The sequence below is a fragment of the Acomys minous genome (assembly GCF_964271855.1).
Source record: "Acomys minous genome assembly, chromosome: 16".
Taxonomy (NCBI): Eukaryota; Metazoa; Chordata; class Mammalia; order Rodentia; family Muridae; genus Acomys; species Acomys minous.
Window position 1 is genome coordinate 43,945,791 of NC_140498.1, and position 25,049 is coordinate 43,970,839.

At 48.1% G+C, this 25,049-nt stretch overlaps 1 protein-coding gene across 23 annotated transcripts in view; it reads left to right on the plus strand.

The window, feature by feature from the left end:
- The window catches only part of RBFOX1 (RNA binding fox-1 homolog 1), a 2,117,065-nt gene that overhangs the window by 568,408 nt on the left and 1,523,608 nt on the right, over positions 1 to 25,049 (plus strand). Inside the window, exon 1 of one of the 23 annotated variants that reach the window (XM_084764434.1) lies at positions 8,296 to 9,168. The exons of the other annotated variants lie outside the window; for them this stretch is intronic. The gene's annotated coding sequence lies outside the window, so the exon portion shown is untranslated. Of the gene's footprint in view, positions 1 to 8,295; positions 9,169 to 25,049 lie in introns of those variants that run through there. 23 annotated transcript variants of the gene reach the window in all.

Genomic DNA, 25,049 nt, shown 5'->3' on the forward strand with positions numbered 1-25,049 from the left:
TCTTCTTTGCGGGGTTGCATATTTCATTCTAAATGGCTTCAATGTCTTTACTTATCCATTTGTAATAAAATGAGTAAGACGGAAAATGAAGTGCATTTGAAAGAAATCGATCGCCTGTACTCTGTGTTGCTAAGACACAGTGCATTTTTTTCTCTGAGGTGTTAGTACGTTTAGGGAAAACCTTTTCTGTTCTGATTATAAATTCATTAACTATTAACACCTCATTGACTTGGGACTTTTTTTTTCCTTGAGAAGTCTTAATTCTAACCTTCATGCCTGACTTTAGGTGGAACTACAGAATAATATTTGGGATATTCTGAAAAGGATTTTTTTGTGGGTACCGGTATTACTCACATGTTTGTGGGGTTAGATAGATGGCGCAACAGTTAAAATCACACACTGCTTTTGAAGAGGAACCAAGTTCAGTTCCCAGCACCCACATTGTGTGGCTCACAACTGTTTGTAACTCTATCTGTTAGGAATCCAACACCCTCTTCTGGATTTAGGGGCACCTACACTCATGTGAATATACACATAAATAAAAAAATTAGGGGCTAGAGAGATGGCTCAGCTGTCTTTCCAAAGGACTTGGGTTCAATCCAGAGTACCTACATGGTGGCTTATAAGCATTTTTAACTTGAGTTCCAGGAGACCCAATAGCCTCTTATAATCTCTGTGGGCACTGGGCGCACATGTAGTACACAGACATGCAAGCAAAATGCCCATACACATAAAATAATAATAATAGTAACAATGATAATAAAAATAATCATAATTACAACTATTTAAATATTTATACATTTGTTTTCTGTATGTATAAAGAGGTTTGGAAATGCAGTGTAAAATCCTTGGGTCCTTATATCAGAAGTGGAGGATTTAAACCTGAGGTCTGGAGCTTAAGTTTGTGATCTTTAACATTTTGCTTTTCCTGCTCAGTTTCTCTATCTGTGAGACGGAAGTAAAAGGAAGCCACGTACCTTACGGGGCTTCTCTGAGGTTGGGTGTAACACACAAGGCAAGGCATGGATTGCATTCACAATGGTGTTTCTAGTTTCATTGTAACAAGTCCTCTGAAGGCATGCCAGACCTTTTCTCGGAACATAGCAGGCAAAAGAAGTTGGCATTGAACCAGTCGCCATCCAATGAGTGAGTGAGACTGGTGACAGGTGATACCACGGCTTAATGCTCTTTCAGTGGTGGACAGTAGTCAGCTCTGGGTGTTCGAGTCCTGGTGAAGATGTTGTCTTTGTTAGCTGGGTGTCATCTGACGTTGACTGAGCACTCAGCCCAAAATGAAACTCAAATGGAGCAAAGGCTGACGTTCAGATGTGAGACCTGCCGAGGCTGTGGTGAGCCACTGAGAGATCGCACGACACGCTCGTGCTGGGTTCTCTTCCTTCCCCGTCTCACTTCCCTACTCTCCAATGCTGGGTCACTCTTTCCTGAAATCTCTCTCAAATCCTCCTCCTGCCTCAAATGCTTTTCTGAAGATCCGTTGCTAGCTCATAGCTAGCACCTGCAGATTCACAAACGAGCCTTGAGAGCCACGGTGATGGTGCGGGACTCACTGTCAGAGAAAACTAGAGGCGCTAGACATTGTTCAAGGAGTGAAGTTCACTTTTCATGGTGTCCCGTGTGCTCGCATGTAACGCATGTATACATGGAAGTCGAAATGAGATCATTTGAAAAGGAGGAAGAGATACGCGAGAGGGAGTAGTTGGGGCATGAGAGGGTAATGCGTGGTGAACACAGTCAGAGTATTTTGATTCTTTGATACATTTAATAGATATGTTGCTATGAAACCCATCACTTTATACAACTCTTGTTTTAGTGAAACAATAGTTTCAATGTGAGCCACATTGTGGAAGTCACCTCAAATGTCTACTAAGCACTTATGAGGGGGCCTGATACTCATTGGCCCTCCTGAGTGATGTCACCCGAATTATGTGATGGTGTTGAGTGACAGGAGTCACGTCTCAGCTGGACTGGAATTCTGAAGCAGCTGCCCGGCAGTTCGGCCATTTTTATTTCTATGGATTTATATTTCCCCATCTAAAGATGAGAATGGTAACAGAACCTGCTATGGTGTTGTGTGGCACAAACTCAGCAGGGATGTGAATGGAAGCATGGGTGTGGTGCAAGGCGTGAGGAGGCAGCACAGCAGCCCATTGCTTTCAGTTATTGTCTGTTTGTTATGTAGTGTGTGTGTGTGTGTGTGTGTGTGTGTGTGTGTGTGTGTGTGTGTGTGTAGGCCAGAAATAAACCTCATAAGTCTTCCTTCCTCACTTTCTATCTTATTTTTTCAGATGAAACCTCTCACTGGCTTGAAGCATCAGTTAGCCTGTATTGACTGGCCGGTGAGGCCCTGGGATCCCCAGGTCCCTATCTATGCATGGCTGGCATTATAAGTGCAATGCTACCACACTCAGCTTCTTAGAGAGGTGCTGAATAACTGGACTGGTGTTTACGGGGCTAGCCTTTAACCAACTGAGCTTATGATGTCATCAGAGTGCTGTTCTGTCCACTATTGCTGCGTCATGATGGTGCTTCGGACCAGTGGGATGGGCGAGCATGTGACAGCCTATGGGAGGCATTTCTGGCCTTAGAGAGGGGATGGAAGAGAGAATCCTCCTTGGTTTGATGAGTGGGACCTGTGGCACTGTGAACATCTCACAGTGCACGGCAATCTGCTCCATCTTAAAGGGCTATCCTATCAAGACACCAGTGTTGCTGAGTTTGAGATCCCCTGCTTTAGAGCATATGGAACCCTGAGCAAACATGCACAGGGAGAGGAAGACATGCCTATCACACAGGACAGAGAGAGTTGGGGCAGCAGAGGAATGGGATGGACTCCATAGCAGAAGGAATACCCCTGGTCCTTTGTGCTTGGCTCCGCTCTCATCCTTAGCATCTGCTCTGTCTTTGGGTGGTCCAAGGTGTATGACAGGTATAGACAGGGCATCTGTATCTGAACCATCATAAAATATCATTTATTTCCTGTCACTTTCACATGGGACACAACAATAATTCTTAAAATATTATCATGATACAGAGTTACGTGGATGGAGCCTTGCAGATCTCGTCCCGCATGCAGAGGGATTATCATCTTGTTTGGTCATGGCTGCGGGCTGCAGTTCACCATGTTAACAGTCACTGCTACTATGTGAATCACATCATCATCATTGTCACTGTCTGTCCCCATGTCACACACAGAGAAGCGGATCTTCAGCAAACTATGAAGCCTTGCCTAGGGGCTGGAGAGATGGCTCAATGTTTAAGAGCACTTACTGCTCTTCCAGAGGACCTGGATTTGATTCCAGCATCCAGATGATGACCCACAACCGTCTCTGTGTCTAACATGGAGATCTTATGCCCTCTTCTGGTCTGAGGGCACTAGTTGACACACATACAGGAAAAACCACCCATACATATAATGTACAATAATTAAAAACGTGTCTAGTTTGCATTAATAGTAAGTGGTAGGTAAACATATGGACGCAGATGGTTTTCTTTGTCCTGGCTATCTTTAGTTGTCAACTTGACATAGTCTAGAATCATCTGAGAGGAAAGCTTCAACTGAAGAATTGCCCAGATCATGCTGGCCCGTGGGCATGTCTGCCGGGGATTATCTTGAATATTAGTTGGTGGTGAAGGACCCAGCCAACTGTGGGAAGCATCATTCCCTAGGCTGTATAAGAAAGTTAGTAAAACGGGGGCATGGCAGTGATACAGAAAGATGCCTTCTCCCTGGTTTTCTATATCCTTCCTTAGTTAGGAAGAGTCCCCTGTCAATCTGGATGTTTGTAAGGCAGTGGAAGCTTATCCTGGGGAAAGGGTCTTTGAAACATTAGTGAAAGCAAAGCGGTGGTTACATGTTGAAGACAGGAATCCTTCTGGTGTGGAGTCTTGGTGGGAGGAAGTAGGATGACTCAGCCAAAGCCCATTGGCAAAGCAAGAGTGACCCTAGGACTCACTCCCCAGCCACCTGAGACCCCAGCCCACATCCTCAGCTTAGTCACCCCTGTCTTGCTTTCCCTACCAGCTCAGCCCCTTGATCTCAGCATGTTTCTCTCTACTGAACAGATCCTCTGTTTCTCAAAAGACTAGATGTGTTCCTAAGACATTCTCCTTCTCTAGGGTTGGCCTTAGCACAGATACTCAGGTGATTTCTGCTTATATTGTCTACTTGGAGTCACCGCCTCCTGGAACTTATGCTGGGCTCTAGGCTTGTCATTTCCTGCAACAAAACAAAATGACAACAACAATAATTCTGATTGTATCTTGTCGTGCCTGCTTATTCTGGCCAACTACAAGTAGAGAATCTATCTAATTTATGTATGGGAGGGTTCCCATGAGAATCATGAACACTGAATGACTGCAGGGGGTATGTGGGGTATGACTCCATGGGTCAAGTATTTGGCATGTGGACCTGAGTTCAGATCTCTCAAACCCATGTAAATAGCCAGGCATGATATTACATACCTGGAATCCTAACACTGGATGAAGGAGGGGAGGAGAGAGAGAGAGAGAGAGAGAGAGAGAGAGAGAGAGAGAGAGAGAGAGAGAGAGAAAAGAAGAAGAAGAAGAGGAGGAGGAGGAGGAAGAAGAAGAGGAAGAAGAAGAAGAAGAAGAAGAAGAAGAAGAAGAAGAAGAAGAGAGAAAAGAAAGAACAAGAGAAAAGAGATTTCTGTGGCTTTCTAGCAGCCAGTCTAGTCAAACTGGTGAGACCCAGGTTTAATCAATGGTGAGCCCAGTTAAAAGATAACCTATGTCAGGGCAGAAGGAAAGCCTCAACAAAACATTTATTGAACTTAACATGCATATGGCCCTTCCCTCTGGGTAATAAGTCTTTGGCATTGTGGGTCATTTTGTTTCCGGGGGGGGGGCAGAATTTTCAATAGGCTGGTCCAGTTAAATACAGGTGCTAGAGGAGTTTTAAAAGGAGTTGAAAGGCTTCACATGGTGAGGGATTCTGACGGTTAGACTGTGATGTCCTAATGGATGTCTAAAAGATAAAAAGAAGCCAGCTGGAAGAGTCTGTGAGACCCTCCAGGATGGAGTACCAAACTATGCAATGAGTCATAGGCCACCCTGAGAGAAGCATACCTGGGTCACAGAGCCAGGAAGAGAACCAGGTAGCCCAGAGGCTAGGAATCCATGGCCAGGACTGCAGACCTTATCAGGCAGACTAGGAGGAGCTGTGCCCAAAGTTCAAGTGTGAGATGGTGGAATGTGCAACCTAGAGTAGCCAAAGGGGAGGCTGGGAATTCCTCTCCACTTCCCCTTCACCCACCCACCCCAGCTCCCCTTCTCCTCCTCCTTTCCCCCTCCGTTTCTACTTCCTCTCTGTTCTCCTTTCTCTCTCTCTCTCTCCTCTCTTCCTCTTCCTTCCCTCTCCCCCCTCCTGCCCTGCTATTACTATAATTATCATTATTCTCAGCTTTGTGAAAGACACCATTTTAAATGCAAGCTTCTGCTATACCAAACGGACAGTACTTTCTGTGGCCAGTAGGAGGAGCCAGAGCCTCCCTGTTCTTTGTAACCAGAGCTGGGGGACTGCCCCCTAGGCTGTGCAAGGAGCTGTCCAGTCAGCACCTCCCATGACCTTTCAGTCTCAAGCCAGATGTGACTAAAGTACTCTCTGGAACTGGACAGGTCAGTGTGAAAACGCAGCAGCCTGTGCTTTCCAGACAAGTAGGACAATGGAGTGCTATTGGGATGGTGGTGCTAGTTTTATTTTAAATGGTACTGGCAGTCTCCCCTTTCTCCCCTTTTCCTCCCTCCCTTCCTTCCTCCTTCCTTTCCTCCTTATACAGAGTCTCAGGATGTAAACCTAACTGGCCTGGATCTCAGTGCGTTGAACAGGCTGGCCTCAAACTGCCTCTGCCTCTGCCTCACTAGTGCTGGGATTACAGATGTGAGCCACCATATGCCTTGGCTCTTGGTAAGAGTTCCTAGACCTGGTAGCAACAGCAGTGACCTTTGGCATTCATTACTGATATATCGAAACCTGTTTCTACTCCCAAATAGATAAATCAGAACAGATTCAAACTGACCTTGGTTTTTTTTTTTTATTGGCGGCCTTTATTTCATTTGTTATTGTCAAATTGTGTATTAAAAATAATAGATCGGTTCATCCATCACCCAGTTAGTGAGCACACAGCCAGTGTCTCTGCCTTGGGTGCTCAGGCCCGTCTTTCCCCCAGGACCCCAGTGTAGGAGCAGAGAGAAACAAGGGAGCAGCACTCCCCGCTACTGCCACTTATCCCTTCTCCCATTATCGATGATTTGCCTTTACACTGAGAATACCTCTTTTACAAGCCATGGCATCTCCCTGTATGGTAGACAATTACACTTAAGCTCGGCAGCTCTCCTGATGCAAACAGTTTCTGGGGGGGAAATGATTGCAAGTTACTAACCTAGATTTATGGCTTCTTTGTGCTTTCCGGGAAGGATAAGAGACTATGAGAAAGGAAAACACAGTTGTTTACATACAAATGTATTATTATTGGAGAGAGTTTTGAGAAAGCCCATGGTCAAACATAACCCAAACTGCAAATAACTGGTGTTGGTGGTAGAGACAGTTTTGTGGAGTTTGCAAGGTTACTTTCTCAAGTAAGTATGACTTCAAATTGGGAGGGGCGGTAATAAATTGATGGTTGTGGGTAGGAGAGCAGTGTGTTTCCTTGATGTGGAAGGGAACTGTAGAAATAATAGTAATAATAATAATAATAATAATAATAATAATAATAATAATAATAATAATAAGTCATGTAGAGACTAGTGAGTCTGCCATTGATGAGGCCCTGGGGACATTCACTCTGAGGACATCCCAGGGGAAAACAGGGGACATGGGCCTTGCTTCATGCTGTGAACCCAGAAACCAGGAAGTGAGCAATGGCCTCAGGTCAGTGGCTCAGGATGGAGTCTGGCCTTGCCTAAGCTCATCTGTCCATAAGTGTCAGGGTGGTATAGTGGCTTCCTTGGGAAATGAGGAATACCTGCCTAGGGTGGGTCCTGGGTCCTGGCAGAGGACTTGGTGGTCTCCAGCAAGTGTTAGAGCTTAGAGGGGCTTCAGGGAAGACTTTATTGTGTAATGTAAATGAGAGGAGGAGGAGGGAAGGATAGAAAGAGGGAAAGAAGGGAAAGAAAAAAGGAAAGAAAGAAGGAAGGCAGAAGGAGAAGAGAAAAGGAAAGAGGAAGAAGGAAATTAGGGAAGGGGGAAAGAAGGAAGGAGGGGGAAGGAGAGAAGAGGGGGAAAGAAAAGGAGAAAGAAAGGATGGAAGATCAAGAGGGAGAAGGAAGGAGAAAGGGAGAAGAGGGAAAAAGGAAAGAAGGAAGGAAGAAAGGAAGGAAGGGGGAACAAAGGAGGGAGACAGGGTGGGGGCAGAGAAACAGAAAGAGAAGGAAGGGGGAGGAAAGAGCAGAAAGAAAAAGAAAAGAGCAACATGAAATAGCATTTCTGGCTGGGCAGTCCAGGGAGGGCGCCAGGAGAAGCCCAGCTTTAGCTTCCTGATTCTTCAATGTTCTAACATGAGCACAGGCTCAGGGATCCTCTGGCTGTGGAGATGACAGTGCAAAGTGCATTAGCAACACATGGTAATCAGTGGAGCACTAGGAAGGGTTAGGAAGAACCAAAGGTGGGCCTGCCTGTGAGCTGCTCAGAAGACAACCCCAGCCCCCAGACCCACCCACGAGAACTCCACCCACCAAGAAGAGGTGGGCACTCAGGGTGCAGGTTACATCAGGCCTGACTTTCAGAGGCAGGGGTTATCCAGGTGGGTCTAACTTTCTGTTTCAGGAATAGGTTCCATCTCTGCCAGGAAGAGAGACTTGAGTACTCGCCAGAAACTTCGTAGAACAGAAGTGAACTAGAACAAGGGGGCTCCATCCCCTTACCCTTTCCCCCAGGATTCCTTTTCCCACATTGCCAGCTTGGGAGGAGGATTCAGGATGGAGAATCTTGCAGGTACTGGATGAGCAAACCCACTTTGGGAAGAGGAAGACAGGGCCATTACCCTAAGGACTTGGGCTCACTGCTCCACCCCCTCTCCAAGTCAACTCTCACCCCGCGTGCGCTTTAGGAAGAAGAGCCTGGAAGTACCTAGTCTCTTGCCCACGGACGCTGCTGGAATTCAAGGCTGCACGCGTGACCGTGACCGCGGCGCTGAGGAGGGAAGGGGGAGGGGGCGCTCCCTGGTGCTCGGGATTATTTTTGGCTCGCCAGCCCGGCTGCTCGCTGCCTGTCGCGCGCGGGCTCGCGGGAGCGCGCCCGCGCATAGACATACACACATACACACACGTACCCGCACACACATGCACACATTTTTCTCGCACTCTCCCTAGCTCTCCTTTGTTTATTTTCTATTTTGGATTTTGTTGGTTGCGCTCTTTTCCCGCTTCCTCCTGGCCCGGCTTGCCAGCACTCCCGCGGGCCACCCAGAGCACGCCTGCTGCTCCCCAAATCAGCGTCACCCGGTCCCCTCCTCCCGGCCTCCTGGAGCGCGGGGTTTGAAGGTCACCTCCTTTCTAGGTCCCCCTGCGAGCCGAGCTGCCTCCACCCTCCTCCATCTGGAGCCCAGAAGTGTCAGTCGCAGCGGCTGCTACCACAGATAGGGGTCCGCGCGGGGTAGGAGGAAGGGGAGCCCGAACTCAGAGCCTAGGGGGAGTTCCTTCCTCTTCGTATCGCGCCAGACCCGACTGCACCCGCGGAAGAGTGGGGGCGCTCTGCCAGCTTCAGGACCCACGCGTGCGCCTCACGGGTCCGAGAAGCCACCCGCGAGTCGCGCAGCAGCTCGCGGCTGGAGGGGACAGTCGCGCGCCCCGCCCCAGCGTCCGGAGCCGACAACTCTGAGTGTCCTCTCAGCTCAGGGCAGATCTGAGAGGACCGTGCGCATCTCCAGATCTCCGAGAACCCTGCGCTCCAGACCAGGTAGCTTCAGTTACCAGGGCCCCTTAAGGGGTGATCCGGACCTTTGCCGCGCCCAGCTCCAGGGCGCGGCTGACCTGCTGTGAAGTTGCGGCCAGCTGGCAGAAGAGAAGCCAGCATCCCAGTGCGTTGCCTCTGGTGGATGCTGAGCGTGGCTGGGGGTACACAGAGCACTGAGGAATTCGGGGGTCCTGAATCCAGGAGCAGGCGACAGCTGCCGGGCTCGCCAGGAGTTCTAGGTAAGTCCAGGCAGAGTCGCCCGCTTCCTTGCTCTCTAATCCCGACCCAACCCAAAGGGTCCCAGAAAAGAAAATTCGAGGTTGCACTAAAGCTGGCTTCCTCCCACCGCGACTCTAGGTGTGCTGGACTGGGAACTTTTGCAGGGCAAGAGGAGCAACCCTGTGGCACAGTCACGGAAAGGGAGCCCACGATGAGCCCCTCACTCCCCCCTCCACCCCACCCTGACGCACATTGTCTCTTCTCCCTCCCTGCCCTTCCTTGCACCAGAGCTTCCTTCCCAAGCTCCCAGGATGCCTCCTCTGTCCTCCCAGCTCGCCCCAGGCGTGCCAGTGGCAGAGGCAGCAACCTGGCTGCGCACTTTGGGTCAGTCTCCTGGGTAGTCTACCAGGGACACTGGGAGCACCTCCTAGTTCTTTGCTGCCTCTCAACCTCGCAGCCCTGTTGAAGTCACGGGGGAGGAGGCACCTTGGTGGTTGGGAAGGCCTTTGAAAGTGCCAAGCCACCGGTGGGAAGCTGGGAAGAGCAGGCTGGGTGAGGGGGAAAAGCTGTGCTTTTTGCCAGGTCAATGTCCAGCTGTCTTAGACCCCAGAAGAAGAGGTCAGCATGGAAACCTTCGAGTTGGGGACTCTGACAGTGTTCACTGGTTCCTTTGGGTGTCTCATGGGGGAGAAAACTCAGATCACAGCACTGCCTTGGGGAGCAGACAAGACAGAGGGTTGCCCCAGTCTTGGCTAGTCTCTCAGTTCCATAGAGATGGAGGCAAAGACAGAAGCTGAGCTGGCCTAGCCCAGTGAGCCACCCACCTGGCTGGCCAAGAAGCTCCTGGAATCTCCAAGGCCCCGGCTTCAGGAACCAGGTGCCTCACAGCACTCAGAAAGTGTCTGCTGGCCAAGGGAGGGGAAGACACAATCCTAGTGTACCCTGGAGCCACTGCTGTCTCCACTGTCAGAGACCACAACAGGAACACCTTGAATCCCCTCCCCCTACTCCCCCACCCCAGTATAGCCTGCCTGCTCCAGAGCTACTACAGGGGGACTGACTGGGTCTCCACCCAGCTTAGAACTCCCGACCAGGCAATCTGTGAAACTGACCGCCAATCAAGGGTCTTCTTATTTGAGCTTGGGAGTGGGAGACTGGTCGTGGAATAGATTCGAGCTTGCGCACAGTGAATTACAACCCGGGCTGTGTTTATTATCATATTAGCTGCGATTTTGTGATCTCGATCAAGGAACAGACTTGGCCTTGTCCCTGAAGTTCAGAGAGCGGTACCCACTGCAGGTTGTTTGCCACCCCTACCCATGCTCTTAATCTTCATTACCAAAAGAGAGAAGAAGAAAAGATGAAGGAGGCCGATCCTCTTCAGGTTTTAAGTGACCACAGAGACCTGGCTGGAGCCACTAGCAGATTTATTTTGGTCCAAAACTCTTTTAGGTTTTTTTCTTTTTAATATTTATTCAGAGGTGAATGCCTGGGCACCCCTCAAGGGCAAAGGTGCTAGAGGCGTTACACAGACCTACAGTCAGACAGCAGGCAAGCCCAGCTCTGTCTTGACCTCCTCTGGAGGAGCTGAGGCATGGCATAACGGTTCATCGGGTCTTCACTAAGTTAGTTTATAGGGATGGAAAGGGAGCCAGCTATGTCTGGGGTCCTGAGAGTAGAGAGGTAGCCTAGAAGAGCCCAGTGCTCCCGGCTCTGTTTCCTGCTAACTCTGTGACCTTGGGCAAGTTACTTAACCTTTGTGGCTATTGGTTCACCTGTACAAGGGGAGCTTCTCTGGTGGTTTTTGTCCTTGGGTGGGAATTAAATAAAGCAAGAAATACCTAGAGCAGGACCTAGCATAGGGCGAGTGCCTGAATTATAGGCATTTCCCTTTCTTTCTTTTTGTTTCTTTCAATTAGATTGCTTTCCTTTTCAAGCTTCACCCAAGCCAGTGGGTTCTGAGAGTCCAGTAGCTTGTTGCATATACATCTATTTCCTCTTGAACCTACATATAAAACTAACTCTGGTAAATTTTAGGAAGCATTTGCTGGGAGCTTTCCAGGCCTACCACTGCCCTTATCTCTTCTTAATCTACTCTGTTTTCTTTTCTTTCTTTCTTTCTTTTTTTTTTTCCATCAGGACTGGGGACACCTGTCCACTGGCTGGGTGGTTGGTGGTTTTGACTTGTGACCTCTACAAGCACCTAGACCTAAAGTCATGTTCTGTGGCATGTAAGCCTTCCCCTCATCTGACAGAAGGCCACCATCACTTCTGCCTCCTGGGATGAATGAAACCCTTCATGCTTTTGTAAACCCTCTTTAATTGGAAACTCACTGCTCTGATACAGGGACTATTTTTGAAAACACGGGAATTAGGAAATAATATTAGAGGTGGCTTCCTGCAGCACTTAGCCTCTGACTCACAGACTGCCACGTTGAAATAAGGGATTTTGTAACATTATCTAATTGCAACAACATAATTGTGGTCATCCCTCATTCACAACAAGGAGGAGTGTATGTGAAGGTTCTCTAACCAATCAAAGTGGTCACGTGTAAGTATTTTATTTTATCACAGTATGAATGTACAAGAGAGTTTATAGGTTCCCCTTCCTCATTTTGGGAATGGAACCTAGGCATTCACTATACATGTTATGCACATGCTGGACCCCAAAGCCACGACCCTAGTCACTCGCTGAAGGCTTCTAGAAAGAGGCTATAACATAGAGACCCATTTCTGATCCCTTGCTAGAGGATTCTAGAAAGGGCCCCCAACACTGAGACATGCCCGTGGTCCCTCATTTTACACAGGTACTCTAACACTGAACCAGGCTTCCAGCTCCTTGGCGGTAGCCTCTAGGCCAGGCCAGTGCTCTACCATACAGCTGCAGAGCTGCATCCCTGAGCCTCTCTTTCTGCACAGACTGTCAGCTGCAGGGTGCCTTTTCCAAGTACAAGGCAAACATGGCTACCAGGAGGCTCTGGAGACACACACCCTGGGAGCAGGGAGCAGGTGCCTGTGAAGGTCTGGGGAACAGCAATTCTTAATCAACAATCTGAGTGATGTCTTGGTGAAGCCCTATGCTGTCTTTACCAGTCACTCTGTTCTTCCAGAGTTCTCTGCCCTAGACCAAGCTCTGAGCACACTGTGCTCCTGACACTCACCTGCCCCATCCAGCATGGTCACAGTCCCACACAGTGTGTCAGTGTGTGTGTGTGTGTGTGTGTGTGTGTGTGTGTGTGTGTGTATGTATATGTGTGTGTGTGTGTATGTATATGTGTGTGTGTGTGTGTGTGTGTGTATTTTTTTTCCTCCAAGGTTTGACCACATGTTGTCTCCATTTTCTCACTGACATCTTTTTTTTTCAGTTGTGTGTGTGTGTGTGTGTGTGTGTGTGTGTGTGTGTGTGTGTATTTTCCTATAAGATTTGACCACATGTTGTCTCTATTTTCTCACTGACACCTTTTTTTCCAGTTAAAAAAAAATAAACAGGCTTGTCCCCTACAGCTGCAGTCATCCAAGCCATTTTGTTTTTTGTTTTTTTCTAATTTAAGGAATTTATCACACAAAATTTCTACAAATTTGGTCATATTAAAAATACTGAGCTTAGCATAGTGGGGCATAGCTGTAGTCAGCAACTCTGGAAAGTCCGAGAAGGACTGTAATTTGAGGCCAGCCTGGGCTACATGGTGACCCTGGAAAATATTCTCATTTTTTATTTCCCCCTTTCATTCTTTCTTCAGGGTTTTCTTTTTACATTGAATATAGATTTATTTTCATACAGTATATTCTGATAACAGTTTCACACTCTTTAACTCCTTCCAAATCCCCCCCCCAGCTCTTCACATACCCAAATCGACACTTGTTCTTTCTCTCTCATTAGAATGCAAACAGGCATCTTAAAATCTAATGAGAAAAATAAAGACAAACAGCCCATTATGTTTTTTTTTATCAAATTCCTTTCTGATCTCTAGTTTTGTACTTCATAATATGGGTCTGCCTGGACATATGTCTGGTACCCCGCCCCCCTTTTCAAAAGCTCTACGATTTTGCTTACACCCTTTAAGCTCCTGGGTTCAGGAAGGAGCACATTCCAAGAGGGAGATTGTGTTTGACAGGAAAGCACTCTGGGGACACAGCAATTTCCCACCTGCCGGAGACTCTGGAAATCTGAGAAACTTGCTCTGAAGGTCACCAGGTAACTGCCTGTGCTTGCCATGGAGATCACTCAACAAACGGGATCCCCAAATTAATCCCGACTCAGTGGCCCTCCGAGAATTTTCCAGGAATGCACCACATAGATGTTTACCCTGCAGTGTTTAAAGGAGATGTTTGAAGGAGCTACAACGTTCTCCCTACTGCCTACCTTCCTTATTTAAAATACTGCCCCAAGGCACATACACAGGAAAACCTTAATTAAAGAATTAATCAGTGATGGATCCTCAGAGCAAGGGGGCCCGGTGCGGTAAGATGACATCAGTGGCGAGTGCAGGCTAGACTTAAAGGGTAAGGTGTGGCACTGACAATGACATATGATGTCACTGGGGAGACAACTGCCTCATATTTCACATCTGTTGTTGCTCCAAGCTACAGCTAGCTTGTCACTGGTCACTGCACACAGAGATGTGGGTGACTGTGGTCTTTCCAATGGCTGGGAGGGGCCCTACCTGTTAATTAAGCAAACACCTTGTGTTAGTGCAGGTACTTTCTTGATAGTGCAGGTGAGAACTTTGTTATCTTAGAGTTCCTTTTGTCATGTGGGAAGCCAGACAATCCATAGAAGGCAGAGATAGCCATTTTTGTCAGGATAATGACAGAAGTTATAAAAGTTACAATATAGCAATTTTACAGGGGCTTAGAGAGCAGGTGCCAAGACCCAGGGCTTAGAATAAGTGAGCAGAGGGTCTAATGAGTGGACTTGACTTATTATTATGCTAGTTTCTTTCACATTGCTATGATAAAACACCATGAAAGTTATGGGCTGCTAGTTCCAGAGGGGCAAGAGCTGCTATGGAAGGGAAATACATTTCCTGCTATGGCAGGAAAAATACATGGTGGCCAGAGCAGGAAGCGGAGAGTTCAGAGCCTCAGCAGCAAGAAGCAGACAGAGCACACGAGAAGTAGGGTGAGTCTTTGAGCTCTGGAAGCTCACCCCCACTTGTGACATGCTCCCCTAGCAAGACCATATCTCCTGAACTGGGCCTCCAAGAGGGGAGCAAGTGGCCAAAAGTGAGATAGTGTCACCCAAACCACTGCAGGTGTCTAGGCCCTGCTAAGGAGTCTGCATAGCCTTGTAGTAGAGTCTCCCGGGAATTTTCAAGAGGGCAGAAACCATTATGTCTCAATGACTTGAGCAACACGGGAAACAGAGCCACACAGCTTGTAGGTCCTAGATGTCTTGCTTTGTGCTCTAAGCACTATCTTATCCTATGAGTATGTTTGGTCCCCCCCATCTGTTGGCATTTGGAGAGACAAGCCTGCAACATCCAAGTACCTAGAGTGTATTATTTCCTCTCCTCTGGGGGTTTAGAGTTTTTCATCAAAGCTAGAATAGGGGTTGAGATTTCAGTGTAGCTTAGTGGTAGAGGACTTGCCTCACATATGTGAGACTCCTGGTTACAACCCCAACCTGAAAAAGATGGAGAAAGATCTCTCTCTCTCTCTCTCTCTCTCTCTCTCTCTCTCTCTCTCTCTCTCTCTCTCTCTCTCTCTCTCTCTGTGTGTGTGTGTGTGTGTGAGTGTATGTGCATCTGTCTGTTTGTCTGATCTATCTATTTATCTATCATATATCTTCTGTCTGTCTGTCTGTCTGTCTGTCTGTCTGTCTGTCTGTATCTTTCTCCCCATTTTCTATCTTCTGTCTGTCAGTATCTCTCTCTCATCTATGTATCTATGTATCTATGTATCTATGTATCTATGTATCTATCTATCTATCTATCGTCTGTCTGTCTGTCTATCATCTTATCTATTGTTCTGTGACTTCTATCAACCTGCTTATGTATCTATCATCCGTATATCATCTTTCTCCCCTACCTGTCTGTCTAAGTTTGTAGGTAAAAAGAAGTCCATTTCCCAGTAGTGTTTATTGTGTGAAAGAGGAAACACTGGGCCGGGAAGGGCTGCATTATCCTGCTTGAAGTACTCTCTTAAACCAAGCAATACCAGTCCACCAAGTGCACAGTCATTTCTGTTGACATCTCCCTCTGTATTCTCTGAGAACTGTGGCCCATGGCTCGGGGCTCCTCATCCACTACCCTTGTGGGCAGCGCCTGCTTAGCTCACTGTTTGGTGTGGGTAGGATGGTGCCTGCTCTTTGCAATATGCAGTGGTTCCTCTGGAGAGTGCAAATAACACTGTTCTCTGACCTTAGAAGGTGGAATATGCTTTGGTGTAGGGCTTCCACCTGGGGGCAATCAACCTCACCCTCTAGCTTGACTCCAAACCTGTCCCTTTATCCACCGCCTTGGGTTCCATGTCTGCCACTGCCTGTACTGTGAGGAGAACTTAAGGTCCCTGAACCAGATGCTTGCCACACAGAACAGGCTGTGCTGAGCACTCTGCCTATACCACTGTATTGCATGTTAAGGGGTTTCTTACATACAGTCCCCTCTACTGCCCAACCATTCACTTCCCTAGTCTTCCCTCAGGTTCTGGCCTCATTCTAACTGATGGGTGGTCCCTTTTTCCCCTTATCTGACGCTAAACTCCAGAGTGCTGAGCAAGTGCTTGGCCAGACCTTTCTTGCTGTGTTCCTGACATCTTGCAAACTGCCTGGTGCGTCTTGTCCACTTTAAAGTTGAATTCACTCTTCTCCCCGCCCCTCTCTCTTCCCCCTGGCCTCCACCCCTTACTCCCCCTACTTTTGCTCAGGAGTCCTCCACCTTGCTTTGCTGCCTCATTTGCATTTTGAGACCAGGCCTGTCACTGGAGCTTGCAGATTCTGTTAGACTAGGCAACAACCCCCAGCAACCCCCCAATATCTGCTTTTCCAGGCTTGGGATCAAAGGTGTGCTACCATGCATGGCTAATTTTTATACGGCTTTTAAGGCTCAAAATCAAGCCCTAGAGCGTTGGAAACAAGCACTTTACCAACTGAGCCACCTCCACAGCCGCAAGGTTGTTCTTTGAATCTCCAAGATCCTCATTTGAATCCCTCTTTTTGGAGACTGACTGTGAGCTGTGGGTGGGCTTCAAGCAATTGTTCCCCCTTAACTGCTAGAGCAGCTGAGCCACATATGCAGGAGCTGATGGTACCAGGAAGGCCATATCCATCCACAGGGCCTCTTGCTCCCTCTTAAGCCTCGCGTGAGGTGAGGTAGGAGCCATGTGGGGTCCTGTTAGGGGCTATGTCAACTTGACACAAACTAACCTCATTTAAGAGGAACGGATCCTCAATTTAAAAATGCCTCCATAGGATTGGGCTGTAGACAAGTCTACAGGGCATTACTTAATTAGTAATGATGGGAAAGGGCCCAGCCTATTGTGGGTGGTGGCACCCCTGGGCTGGTGGTTCTGAGTTTTGGAAGAAAGCAGACTGAGCAAGCCGTGAGGAGCAAGCCAATAAGCAGCACCCATCCATGGCCTCAGCAAGCCGGGAGGAGCAAGCCAATAAGCAGCACCCCTCCATGGCCTCAGCGCCAGCTCCTACAACCAGGCTCCTTCCCTGTTTGATTTCCTGTCCTGACCTCCTTCAGTGTTGAACAGTGATACAGAAGTGACAGCTGAATAAACTCTTTCATCCTCAAATTTCTTTGGTCATGGTGTTTTATCACAGCAATAGAAACCCTAAGTAAGATAGGAATTGCAGACATTTGCACTAAGGGGTATTGCTGTGACAGACCTAAGCATGCTTTGGGGAGGGCTGTGTCAAGCTTTTGGAGCTTTGGCCTGGGAAAGCCATGGAGTGTTGAGAGCTCAGTGAGGTGTTCTGTAGGAGCCTGGGAGATTAGCAAGCGAGAGCAGAGCATAATATGGAGGCCTGGCATATGACGGTTCAGAGGGAGGTTTAAAGACTCTATCGGGGGGCCGTTTGCTATTTTCAAGGAAGATTCTCTCATTCTGGTCAAGTTGAGGCTGCAGAGTCTTCCATGATTAACAAGAAGCCAGCACAGTGAGGTGACACTTTTGGTTCCTGGGGCCACAGATGATGACTAGCTGGCGCTAAGAGAGTAGCGCTGATGACCACCCTCTCTGAGGGGAAATCTTCTGGGAAGCGTTTCCTCTGGGCCAGCACATGGAAGCTGTGTTCCGGAAGTGGCCGAGGTTGTACCTGGTGCTGGCAGCCAAACTCCACAGTGTAGCACTCACCCAAGCAGTACTGGTTTTGAAGGCATAGAAAGGTCATGGAGAACAGCTCAGGTTTGGTGCTGTAATAGAAGGGCCGGAGTCTCCGAAGAGAACCCAGGACAGGTTGATGGTCAAAGTGTAGCTCAGTTGCATCAAAGGAACCCAACAATTTTGCCTGTGCCATGGGATGGCTACCAAAAAGAGCAGCAGCAGTAGATTCGGGCCTGGAAGGCATGAGCTAGCTCCCAGCCAGTGTCTAGAAGACAAGCTGTGTGTGCTGAGAGGACAGAGAAGTGACCCATGCCCCTTGGAGGAACCCAGAAAAACATGACTGAGTCCCAGATATAGTATTGGACATTGAGTTATTTACTCTGCTGGAGTTTGGTTTTGATTTGTTCAGATGGCGACTGTGCCCTGGTTCTTTCCTCTTGAAGTAAAGATGTATTAATTTTTTTTTTACAGGAGCCTGCAGTTGAGACTGAATTTTTAGTAATTTTAGGCTTTAAAAGATTCTTTGAATTAAAAAAAAAACACTGAATTTTAAAGTTTTTTTGAATTTGTAAAGACTGTGAGACTTTTTTTTAGGTTTGTAAAATGCTTCACAATTTGATATTGATAGTAATATGTCACCTTGGGGACTAGCAAGAGAGGGTTGGTTGTGGCTTAGCAGTGATGTGTTTGTGTGTCAAGTTAACAAGGGGTCAATTATACTGGGTAGTTTTATGTCAGCTTGACACAAGCTAAAATAATATGAGGGGAAGGACCCTCAATTAAGAAAATGTCTTCATAAGATCAGGCTCTAGGCAAGCTTGTAAGGCATTTTTTAAATTATCGATTGATGGGAGTAGGGCACAGTCCATTGTGGGTGGTGTTATCTCTTGGCTAGTGGTCCTGCATTCTCTATGAAAGCAGGCTGAGCGAGCCATGAGGAGCAATCCAGTAAGCAGCACTTCTCCACGCCTCTGCATCAGCTTCGGCCTTCAGTTTCTTGCCCTGTTTGAATTCCAGCCCTGATTTCCTTCAGTGATGAAATATAGAAGTGTAAAGCAAACAAACCCCATTTCTCCCCAAATTTGCTTCGGACATGAGAAATCTTAACTAACACAGGGGTCCTGTTGCTTGGCTCTGCTCATTGTGGAGAGCATCACAGTCATGCAGGGGAAGCAGGCACATGATCCTATCACTGCAGCTTTCTGCAAGGCAACTGCTCTGAGTGTGGTGTCCAGGGCACACTGGGCCTCCCATCTGTCTGTGGCAGTCGCTGGTCATCACATGCTCGAGGCTGGAGCTGCTTGGCTGGCCACTGACTGTGCCGAGTGCACACAGCTGCTTGCTCTGTGTCATCTTGCCACCCACACCAGCTGTTTCTGTGTTTCTTCTGGCAGCCCAATGAGACATGGGTCACAGAATGCATGGACTTCACAGCACTCACTGCGCTCTTGCTGAGTCTCTCTCTCTCTCTCTCTCTCTCTCTCTCTCTCTCTCTCTCTCTCTCTCTCTCTTTCAGAATGTCTGTGCCTCTTTCCTGTGGACCTCAGACTAGGGGTCTGAGATACTGAAAACTTAGTCCTCAGTTGTGGCTGGGTCATTGTCAGAACCCTAATACATCCCTTTGTTGGGGCTCCTTTTACCCCAGAGTGTCAGGGGAGTTGTATATACATATGCTGTATGACTAGGTCTATGTGCACATGTGGGGTGTGTGTGTGTGTGTGTGTGTGTGTGTGTGTGTGTGTGTGTGTGTATGTGTGTGCGTGTGTGTGTGCGTGCGTGCAGGTGCGCATTTACATAGAGGCCATAAGAGAATCTTTGCCATCCTGCCCTACTAGTCTTTTCCTTGCTTCCTTGAGATAGGGCCTCTCACTGAACTGGAGCCAGGCTGTCAGCCAGCAAGCCCCAGTGGTCCTCCTGTCTCTGTCCTCCACAGTGCTGGGATTCTAAGCACATGCAGTCGTGCCTAGCTTTTGACATGGGCGTTAGTGATTCAAGCTGACCCCATTCCTCTACAGCAAGGACTCCCACCCACTGAGTCCAAAGGAGTCTTTGATCAGCTCTTTATTATACCTTTCTTTCTTTCTTTCTTTCTTTCTTTCTTTCTTCCTTCCTTCCTTCCTTCCTCTCGTTCTCTCCCTCTCGTTCCCTCCCTCTCCCTTCCTCCCTCCTTTTTTTTTTTTTTTTTTTTTGAAATAGAATCTTGCTATGTAGCATAGGTTAGCCTCAAACTCATGGCAATATTCTTGCTGACTCAACCCTTCAGTTGTTGGAATAAGAGCCACCATGCTTGAGGGAGGAAACTGGGCAAGGCAATGCTTCACAGCCCAGACCCTCAGAGCTTCCCCTAGTCTGGTAAGGATGAGATTCTAAAGGTTGAAGTTCCTACAGGAATCCGAGCAGCTCTCTTCACGGCATCTCAGTAACAGACATGAGGCTTACGTTCTTCAGCGTATAACTGAGCTGATGGATTACGGGTGAAGGGGAGAGCCCAGTGTAGCTGCAGATGCCCAAGGAAGGAGCCGACAGCCTGGATCTCGCCAAGGAGCTCCGCCTGCTGAGGATGCTGACAGCGGCCATATGCACTGCTCTGATTGATCAGCAGAGAAATGCTCGTTTATTAGACTCGTTATGAAAACGTGACAGCAGGGTGTGGAGGGAGCTGGCTCAGCACTGTCAGCGCTGGCAGACCTGGGTGGGGTGGTTGTTCCTCTCTGGACAGACCCCTTCTTGGTTCCAGGGCTGTTGTCTGAGTTCTGGAGTCTCCCAGAGGCTCCAAAGCTTGCTGGGCTCTTGGTCATGGCTTTACACTTCAGGGTCAGCAGCCTGGCTCAGGCTTCTGTGGGTGTGATGGCTGAACACTGAAGGAAAGGATGCTAGCCAACCTCCCTGGAGTGACAGGAAACAGTGCACAGGCTTTGCATATTTCATGATGTGTGTGACGTCATTCAAGATGGAGCTTGCTCATTGTAAAACAGTAGATGACCACCTAAGGGAGGAAGGTCAGGGGCGGGGACTCCAGGGACAGCCACCTGGGATACATTGAGACTCAGGCTTCAGAGGAAGGGCCAATCCATGCTCGAGTGGAGGAGGCGGAGTGTGGCAGGCTAGCCTGGGCAATGTTAGCAGATGAGTAAAAGACTTGGGGCCAGGATGCCTGGGGACCTATGCCATTGCTTCTGGGATGGTTAGGCCTTAATATGAAGCTCCCCATCACTGTGTCAAAGACTGGGGTCACTTTGGGGAAGGTGGTATGTATACACACATACGGGAACATGTACCAACATGCATGTATGCCTCATATACAAGGCATACACTCACATACATATGCACTTGCTTGAGATGCATGACATGTAGGTGTGTGTTCATGACTATGTCTGTGGCTGCATGTTTAGGTTCAGGTACATGTGCACATGTGTATGCAAATGTGTGTTCATGTGTCCATGCACATGCCTGCCTGTGTGTACACACACTCATGACTTATTTGAGGAAAAGGAGCAAGGGACAGTGTCATGCTTACTGACTGAAGACCCTGGGATCCTTAGGAACAGGAAATGACATGGTCAAGACTTCCCCTTTGATATGTTTCCAGTGCAGGTCTAAGTAGCCTCTCGCATCTGCACTGGACAATTCTGCTTGTGCCCTCGGAGTTTCTGGTAATAGCCTTCTCTACTGAGGCAAAGGCGATGGGCTTTAAAAGGGCATTTTTCTTACTCTCTGGAGCTTAGAGAGAAAGCAAGACTGTCCTTTTCTCCCTACAGCCTCCCCCTCCTTGCCCTCCATTTGGTTTCATGTTGCAATGGAATTTACAAGACTCAGGGAGACATGTGGGCCTGCCTTGTGTTGAATTCTGTTTTGGGGCATGTGATCAGCACAGTGCCCTCTGCCCCCTCCTAACAGGAAAGCTTGAGTTCTTGCTCTTCGTCCATGTTGTCAGTCCTGCAGTGACCTGGGCTCCCAGATCCTCTCTCTCTCTCTTGCTGCCCCTGGAAACAAAAGCATGTGTTTGAGAGACGAAGCTGGCACCTGTGTCCTCAGCCGTTTACCCTTTCCAGACATACATTGCTGGCAGAAAGAAGCCAGTAGCAAGGCCTGGTGGCACAGGTGTGTCATTCTAGAACTCACTCTGGAGGCTAAGGCAGGAGGGAGCACAAGTTCAAGGCCAGCCTGGGCAACTTAGTGAGACGTCTCAAAATAATAAGTAAAAAACGGGCTGGGTGCGTAGCTCAGAGGTAGAACTCTTGCCTAGCATACAGGAGACCCTGAGTTCAATCCTCAGCACTACAAAAAGAAGAGAAAAAATTAAAACAAACAAACAAACAAACCATCAGGCCAGGGAGAGGGCTCCCAGGATTGAATTTGCCAGCAGCCAGCCCCAGGATTTAGCGAAAGGCCCAACTCATTTATCTGTGTATCCCAGGTCTGTGAGGCCTGAGGAAAGGAGGAGGGCCTGGCACAGCAACCCAGAGGCCCTTGCGCTTTCCTCCTTTGTTGATCAGGCACATGCCGAGGAATATTAATTTCAGCTGGCCACATGCATGCCTCGGTTGTGCCAAGAAACAGCAGGACAGGAGGCCAACCCTCCTCCGAGTGCCAGCAGGTGTCAGTATGGCTTTGCCATCTGAGGTTTCCCCTCTCTTAACTTTCATAAAGCGGCATGTATTATGTTCAGTAGCCAAAGGACACACTTGTATCCTTCTTCAGCTGTAAATGGAGATGCTATGAGATGACATTTTCTCGTTCGAGGGGAGGAGCCAGGAGAGCTCGGTGCACCGGGCAAAGCCTTTGAATTATCTCAGGATGTCGCAGGACCTCATCTCGCTGTTGCTTGGTATCATCATGGAAAGCTTAAGTTTCTTTCTTTTTCTCCTTTATCTTCTCTTCCCTCACTTTATTCCCCCCTCCCCACCCCCCACCCCCCGCTGCTTCCCCTTTGTTTTGCCTGAGCTTCTTCTTAAAAGCTAATAAATGTCCTGATCCAGCTCAGCTGCTGGGCTCTCTTTGCTAATTTCTGGACCTTGATTTTTTTCTCCTTTATTAATTTATTCTTGTTACATCTCAATGGTTATCCCATCCCTTGTATCCTCCCATTCTTCCCTCCCTCCCATTTTCCCCTTATTCCCCTCCCCTATGACTGTTCCTGAGGGGGATTACCTCCCCCTGTATATGTTCATAGGGCATCAAGTCTCTTCTTGGTAACCTGCTGTCCTTCCTCTGAGTGCCACCAGGTCTCCCCCTCCAGGGGACATGGTCAAAGGTGAGGCACCAGAGTATGTGAGAAAGTAATATCCACAGTAGAGTGGAGAGTGGGATATTACTTTCTGGACCTTGATTTTAAAGTGGGAGTTGGCAAAGCAGAGGAAGAGAGTAGGAGGAGCCTCTTGATGGAGTGTCCTGAGTTCCAGGAAGCCATCTTTCTTCTGGGAGTAGTGGAAGATGCTTGCCTCTGTTAGCCTCTGCTGGGGGGGGGGGCATTGCTCAGCTTCAGTGTAGGAGGGGCCAGGATGGGCAGACTTCACTGGAAGTGTCAAGCACGACTAACTTTAAGCTGGGGTGATTGGGTAGCATGTACCAACGTCAGGTGTGCGTGAGGCACACAGCAGGAAGCAATGTTTGTAGAAGGTGCATGAGATATTTGCCTTGTTTATATAGTAGTTGAGATTAAAACAGAATAGCCCACTAACATTGCAGGGGGAGACAGTGAACAACAACCCTTCCTTGTCCTTGCCTGTCACTCAGAGACAAGTTAATGCAATGGATACACGGCTCCTGTCACAGACACAGTGCCCATGGACCTATTCTTACGTAAGGTTACTTCACAGGACCCAGCGGCACCTGCTTATGATCTCAGCATTGAGGAGGCCAAGGCAGGAGGGTCTACATAGGCGGTTCTCAGCCTCCTTAATCCTGCAACCCTTTAAAAACAATTCCTCATATTGTGGTGAACCGCCCCCCCCAACCATAAAATTATTTCATTGATACTTAACAACTCTGCCTCTATCCAGTAGGAGACAGGAGCTCTGCCTGCCTCTATGGAGATAGCCTAGGTACCGACAGGTGGTTTCCTCTGAGGTTACCTGGGGAGGGGTTGTTCCCCAGTTGGAGAGTGCTGACTCACAGAACAGTAGGAGATGTAAGGTGGCTGATGTCAGTGGCCAGTGGCACCTCCATTCATCTCTAGATGAGAGGCACTCACAGGACCCCTGTCCCAGGGCTGAACAGATGGCCTGACCTTGCCCGAAACCTACCCAGAGGACCATGTGTGCTTTGGAAGCCACATTCACTGGAGTTCTGCTCCATCCCGGTGGCATCCCCCAGCTGGACTTTGTCTTTGAAAACTCAGTTGACAAGTCACCTGATAAAAATAGACTTCTAAAAATCCTTTTCTCCATGATAGCTCATCTTAGGAAGGATTAGGGCATCCAAATGGCTTGCAAACTATACCTTCCCTGCTCATGGTGAGCATTAATAACCAATGCCTTCTATCTCATTAGTGACAGCCTCTTCCAGATTGCCAGCACATCATCTTGGGCATCCACCATCAAGTAGTTGGGATTTATTTGTGAACTGAATTGTCTTTACCATCTGTAGTACTTGGTACCTCTTACAAGGAAGGATTCCTCCTTCCTAGGAGGCAAGGTTTGGTTTTTGTTTGTTTGTTTGTTTGTTTTGGATATATATAAGATTATTGTTTGGTCAGCCTGAGAAGTGTACGTGATGGATGGAATAAACACCATTCCCTAAGGCATGAAGAGTGAGGGAAGTATCTGTGATGGAGGCGTGGTTTGGCATCAGCCATCTTTTTACATGTCCTTTTCTAGTCATATACACACACATCAGCATGGGAACACTGCTCCCCTGCTGCACTTGACTCCCTTCCCTCCTTTATATTTCTAAAAATAAAAATAGTAAATTAGTTTTCTATATTTTCAAAATAGAAATGGTGATGATACAGCAGCATAATTCTGTAATATGCTATTTTTTCTTTTTTAAAATAAATGAAAAGATTTGAGATTATCATATATTGTCCCCCCCCTTTTTTCATTCCTCCCTCTAACCCCTCCCATCTCTCTTTACAAACTTGGGTTTTCTTTTTATTATTTGTAGGCTTTATCCACATGGACACCCCCCCCCTATACATACTATATACTTTACAAGCTGGGATCTTCATGTAAGAGAGGACGTATAACCTACACAGGTCCCCAGGTGATGTGTGGTGGCTAGAGACTCCCTGATAGGGAGCGGTCTGGGATCTAGCCAGTCCCAAACTGAGGGAGAGGGGTCTGGAGGAGGAAGCCCTCCCTGGAGAGCAGCTGCATAGTTCAGGTGAGCAGAGGCTATCAATGTTGCCTTTGGTTTCCCTGCAGAACTTGTTGAAGATGCCCCACATTTGAGTCACACAACATGTACAAATCTAGCTGGTGCTCATCTGGAAGCCTCATCCCCCTTGGCTGGCTTTCCTAGTGCTGGGAGGTGCTCTGCACGTTACCAGAGGAGAGAATCAGTATCGCTTTCACTCACACATGAGTCCACTGAGTTGCAATAACGACTGGCCTGACAAGACATGCCCACTGGTGCTGTAGAAGCATGGATGTCATAGGACTAACGAGCTACTCTCTGATTGGATTCA